The sequence below is a fragment of the Eretmochelys imbricata genome, chromosome 4 (assembly GCF_965152235.1).
Source record: "Eretmochelys imbricata isolate rEreImb1 chromosome 4, rEreImb1.hap1, whole genome shotgun sequence".
In the NCBI taxonomy this organism is placed as follows: domain Eukaryota; kingdom Metazoa; phylum Chordata; order Testudines; family Cheloniidae; genus Eretmochelys; species Eretmochelys imbricata.
In genome coordinates, this window is record NC_135575.1 from 126,064,155 (window position 1) to 126,070,154 (window position 6,000).

A 6,000-nucleotide genomic window follows, 5' to 3' on the forward strand; every position below is an offset into this window, starting at 1 on the left:
AAGTTAAGGTCTTGAGCAAGTAGCCAGATTTTCAATAACTTCAATGGGAGCTGCTAGGTACTCAGCACTTTTTAAAATCAGGCAAGTGACTAAAAATTTATTTATTTTTTTTAAAAGCCTACACTTTTAAGCTGCTGTTACTAAGTTTTGAACATAAGAACGGCCATACTGGGTCACACCAAAGGTCCATCTAGGCTAGTATTCTGTCTTCTGACAGTGGCCAATGCCAGGTGCCCCAGAGGGAATGAACAGAACAGGTAATCATCAAGTGATCCATCCCCTGTTGCCCATTCCCAACTTCTGACTTTTGGCCTAAGGGAAAGCTGAGAAAACTAAAGTTTAAGAGACTGCATATGTAACCCACAGAGTTAATTGCCAAGAGATGTCATAGCAAAGAACTTAAAAAGCAAGATTAGACATTTATTCTAATATCCAATACTAGATAGGATGAAAATGGATATTAATATTCAAGGTGCATGACAGACTACCAGTTTTCCCCATAGGTCTCTTATTGCCAAACTGACCATTATGCTATATTTTAGGTCCATAAGGATTTTTTTATCCATAAGTGTTAATTTCATTGTACACACACAAACTGATGGAAAAAAAATACTTCTACCAATAGTTGAAACTTATAAATAGGCAAAATAAGAAAAATGCTGCTTGAGAACTTACTGGAGTTTTATTTAAGGCTATTTACTTTGTATATTTCGACATATGTTGACAATTTGTGTTTTAAAGGTTATAAAGTTTTAACTTTGAGTCTCAACGTCAACTATTATTTAATATTAGAGAGACAAGGTAGGTGAAGTAACAGATCTCTCTCCTCCTTAGATCCAGGAAAGGTACACAGCATCTCAGCTAAATACAAGGTGGAACAGATTGTTTAGCATTACTAGTTAACACACATTTCAAGGGAACATTTAAAGTGAAGTGGCCTGTTAACACCCCTCCAGTCACAGGGAGGGAAAGGAAGAGGGGGAGCTAGCTGTGGGGAGGGTTGGGTTAGTGAGTTATAGCTTGTTGTAATAAGCCATAAACCCAATGTCTTTATCCACTAGAGAAGTAAGCTGCATCATAGAACAGACCACCCAAATACACAGAGAAAACCTGCTTATTACAGAAATAAAAAGCTCTCCTACCCCTAGTTGTCGCTTAACACCCCACACTAGAACCCAAATAGCTACAACCCATACTTAATGGGGACCCCATCCTGAAAGAAATCTTTCCTGAACCACCTCTTCTGGCCTTCAAACAACTCCTCAGCCTCTCCAAGCTCATCATCAGAAGCAAACTCCTCACAAACCAGGACACACAAACTCCAAGCGGCATCAGATCTTGCCAGAACAGATGCAAAACCTGCAGACATATCTCTACTGCTACAATGATCAACACCTCCCACAACACTTTTTCAAGATTCATGGGTCCTACACATGCATATCACATGTGGTGTACAGGTTTCAGAGTAACAGCCGTGTTAGTCTGTATTCGCAAAAAGAAAAGGAGTACTTGTGGCACCTTAGAGACTAACCAGTTCAGGACAGTGGGGTGTGAGGAGGTATTGTTTCATATTCATATTCTCTGTGTATATATAAAGTCTGCTGCAGTTTCCACGGTATGCATCTGATGAAGTGAGCTGTGGCTCACGAAAGCTCATGCTCAAATAAATTGGTTAGTCTCTAAGGTGCCACAAGTACTCCTTTTCTACATGTGGTGTACCTCATCCAGTGCATTAATTGCCCTGATAACAACTGTGAGCCATGATGATTAGAGAGGTGTTAACAGGCCAGGCCTTATGACTAGACGGGTGTTAATGGGCCACTTCACCTCAGATGGTCCCTTACATATGCGTCAGCTAGTTATGCTAGCTTTCAGAGTAACAGAGGTGTTAGTCTGTATTCGCAAAAAGAAAAGGAGTACTTGTGGCACCTTAGAGACTAACCAATTTATTTGAGCATAAGCTTTTGTGAGCTACAGCTCACTTCATCAGATGTTATGCTAAACAATCTGTTCCGTCTTTTACTTAGCTGTGACACTGAGTACGTTTTCCTGACTTGAAGAAGAGCTCTGTGTAAGCTTGACTCTCACCAACAGAAGTTGGTCCAATAAAAGTTATTACCTCACCCAACTTGTCTCTCATATCCTGGGACCAACACAGCTACAACACCACCGCATACAACAATGGAAGTCATTAAATATTGTCTGACCTTTAGTATTTTCTGCACCTGTGAAAATAAATTGATGAAAATAAAAAAAATGCTTAAAAAACAAACATGAAAAATAAAATTCTGCCAAGCATAGTTATTTTCTTAAAAACATAAAAAGACCTTCCCACTGAAGCATCTGCAACTGTCCAGCAGAAGAGATGGACCATTGGTCAACAGACAACTATTACATTCTCAATTGTACTGCCTTCATGAGCACTTTCAATGACAACTTTAAACTCAGTTTCTTCCTTTCACAACAAGGAAGAGAGAGGTAGAGGGGAAGTTAAATGTGAAAAATTATGACCCCAGTCCTGCAAAGACATATGCACCCACTAATAGGGAACTGCTCATAGCGTGGGATAACTTGGTATGTAAGATTTACGCACATGCATAACTTTTGAAGGATTGTTGCCTAGGTTAATAACTAAGAAGAGAACATCTTCAAGTGGAGTTTTACCAGAATTTTATAGTGGTCTGGTTTGTAACTTGTGGGGGCCCTAAAGATTTCATTATTATTTCTCTGTGGGAACTGCTTTCCTAGATATTTTAATACTGAACAGTTGCTCTCCGTTCTTTTCTACCAGCAATGTTTTCTTGGGTCCACTCAAGAAGCTATTGCATCAGGGCCAGGATTAGGTTAAAGTAAGCAGATAAAAGTAGGCTACAGCTAAAAACACTAGTTTGTAACTGAAGGTAATGCTTTTGATGTATGTTAGGCATCAGTTTTAGGTTGAAATGGTTTGCATTGAAACATAGTTGGAACTGCAGTTAAGGGTCACTTTGGTGGCTACATTGTATTATTGGGTCCATTGAATAATGTGTATGTTTTATTCTGCGGTTGAAGCTACTCTACAGATATACTGATGGGGCTAAATAAATTTTCCTTAGAAATATTTGGGAAGGCAGGGAGTAGGTTGCATGATGTCTTTGTACTTTCACAGGGGGCAGGGACTACTGCTCACATAATAGGGTAGCTTCATGAAGCAACACTTTAGAAAAAGTCATTTGAGATCCCTGTGCCTCCAGTTGGGGAAAATACTCTGATGGGGAAGCATGAGTGTGTGTACACACCCGGGGCGAGGAGGAAGATTACATGCAGTCTCCGGCGACATACCTGTCACAAAAGAATTCAGGACACTAGTCCCCTTTACAAAGCTACAGCACTTCAAATAAAAATGCAGACCTAAAAAAAAAAGAAAAAAAAAAAAAAAAAAAGACACTGAATTTTAACTTTGTCCCAGGTCAAAGAGTTACAGAAATTAACTGATGCAGAAGATGTGGATATCTGTGGATATAAATTGGTATCCATGGAACCACAGGGCAGCAGTGAAAGGAGCCAAATGTGGAGCGGCTGCTGCTCCAGGAGCCAGTGCCCTGCGCCTGCAGCTCCTTTGGTGCAGCTGTACCACCCGCAGCCCCGCCCCAAGCCCTTCCACGCAGCTATCTGCATCTCCCCTCTGGGGGCATGCGCAAGAGCAAGACCAGGGACAGCTGCTGGTGAACCTGGGGCCCACCTCAGTGGGTGGGGCGGGAGGCAGTACTGCTGTGCTGGAGGAGCTGTCAGCGTGGGGTGCTAGCTCCTGGGAGTGGCGGCCCCCACGTTCTGCTCCTTTTGCCGCTGCAGTTCCCAGAAGTGCCCTGTGGTTCTGCTCATACCGATTAATATTGACTGATATAAATTTGTATCTGTGCAAGGCTCTAAAAATTTGAGCAGTCCACCTCTGCCCATGTTGTATTAAATACTAAAATAACCTTGTACTCCAGTTCTCTAGTTTCACAAGGAGCCCTGGTTAAAAGAACTGGTGGGGCAGGGCGGGGGGAGAGGGGCTAGAATCTTAAAAAAGACATGAAACCTTTTTTATATGTGAACATGTGGAACACTCCTTTTCCAGGTCATCTAACAACCAGATGCATAATACAATATTGGTCTGGAACCCAAAACAAAAAAGTAGTTTCAAATTAATCAAATTGTTGGTGCATGAAAGGAATGTCTAGTTACATAAAATGCCTGGCTGTTTCTGATACAGCCTTGGTAGTTGTAAGTGCCTAAAATTGGCTTTAAAGAGGACTTGGAGAAGCTGAAGTTTCACTTCTGGTGGTGGGGTTTTTTGTTTATTTTTTCTTCATTTGGGAGAACTTTCTATAGGGATATGAATGTAACTGAATACTTTTGATTTTGGCACAGAAATATACTATTAGTCTCAGTAAAAAAGTGGCATGTAGACAACGCTCAGTTTCTAATTTATGAAGCTTAAATGATTCTGAGTTTTTGATAAACCTTGACCTAGAAAGAAAAGCAGCTGTTTAACAGACTACTGAATATCTTTAACCTTTCATTGCATCTCATAGCAAAATCTGTATTAAATTGTAGGATGAGGTAGTACAAGGAAAGCCACACCACATTCCTCCCTCAAATTCAAGAGTTCGCCACACATTGCTACTATTGTTGTCTTACAATCCTTCTGTAGTGACTTTGTTACAGCTGCGTCATGAATACGCTACAATTAAAACACTATTCTGACTGACACAGAGCACAGTTCCTGCCAGCCAAGTGCTATTTCCCTGACAGTAGGCCTTGTTTACACTAGAGAAGGTTTTACAGACTATTTCTTCTATTAACACCCAGTTATGCATCCCAGTTCAGTTCCACCAGCATTTACAACACTGGGATGCATACTACTAACATTTTAGGCACCTTGTCAATCAGCCTTGCTCTGAGTGGTTAGATGACATTGCTTAAAATGCTGATGGCTCATCTATGCTAGGGACTTGTCTACACTAGGAATAAAGGTGTATTAACACAAGCATTGAAACCCAAAGTAGACTAGGCAAATTTTAACATGTTAGCTGGTCAGGTTTCAATGTTCAGTTAAAATGTTCAATCTGTACAGGAAGAAAAGGAGTACTAGTGGCACCTCAGAGACTAACCAATTTATGTACAGGGTTTAGTAAGACAATGTACAAAAACAACATACCTGACAATCAGGAAAACATGAAATGCTAATGCCTCAGCCTTGGAGATTTCACCACCTCCTTTCTTGATCACTTTGACCACCACCACGACCAACCTGCCCATCACTCAGGCCCATAGCCTGACTTGAATCTCTCTCTAAGTCCTCATATCCAAGATATATCTAAATATTGCCAATTCTTTCTCTGTAACATCTCTAAGATATGGCCTTTCCTATCCATCCACACAGCTAAAACTCTCATCCAATCTCATCTCGATACTGCAACGTTCTTCTCACCAGCTTTGAAAAATGCAATCTTCCCCCACTCATACCCATTCAGAATGCTGCTGCAAAGATAATTTTCCTAGCTCATTGCTATAACCATGTCACCCCTATCTCTGAATCCCTCCTCTGGCTCCCCCTTCTCTGTTGCATTTCCCAAACCTGAAGATGAGCTCTGTGTTAGCTCGAAAGCTTGTTTCTCTCACCAACAGAAGTTGGTCCAATAAAAGATATTACCTCACCCTCCTTGTCACTCTGATATGATACACAGTCAGTTCAGGAGTTGATCAGGAAGGAGCAATAACCACACCCCCTTTCCGTATGGCATGTGAGGGAGCAGAACCAGGACTGAAGGGGTGGGGCAGTGATCCCTACAAGCCCAATTTCCTCCGGGCCATCAGGGAGGGAGAAAACAAGATAAGGTTAATGGGGGCAATGGCCTGACAGACCCCTCTCCCTCTGTGACAATGGGATGATCAGCAAGACTTTGGGGGAGGGGAGCAGCATTCAGAGGTCGTTCTTGCCCTGAGAAAGGACACAATGGGAAGAGCAGATCTCAA

The 6,000-nt window shown here is 41.5% G+C and overlaps 1 protein-coding gene across 1 annotated transcript in view; it reads right to left on the minus strand.

Moving 5' to 3' along the window:
• Nucleotides 1–5,664, minus strand: part of RNF4 (ring finger protein 4) — a 39,068-nt gene extending 33,404 nt beyond the window's left edge. Inside the window, exons 1-2 of the mRNA XM_077815924.1 lie at nt 3,322–5,664; nt 2,208–2,225 (exon numbers count right to left, since the gene is read on the minus strand). The gene's annotated coding sequence lies outside the window, so the exon portion shown is untranslated. The remainder of the gene's footprint in view (nt 1–2,207; nt 2,226–3,321) is intronic.
• Between the last annotated feature and the right edge of the window lie 336 nt (nt 5,665–6,000).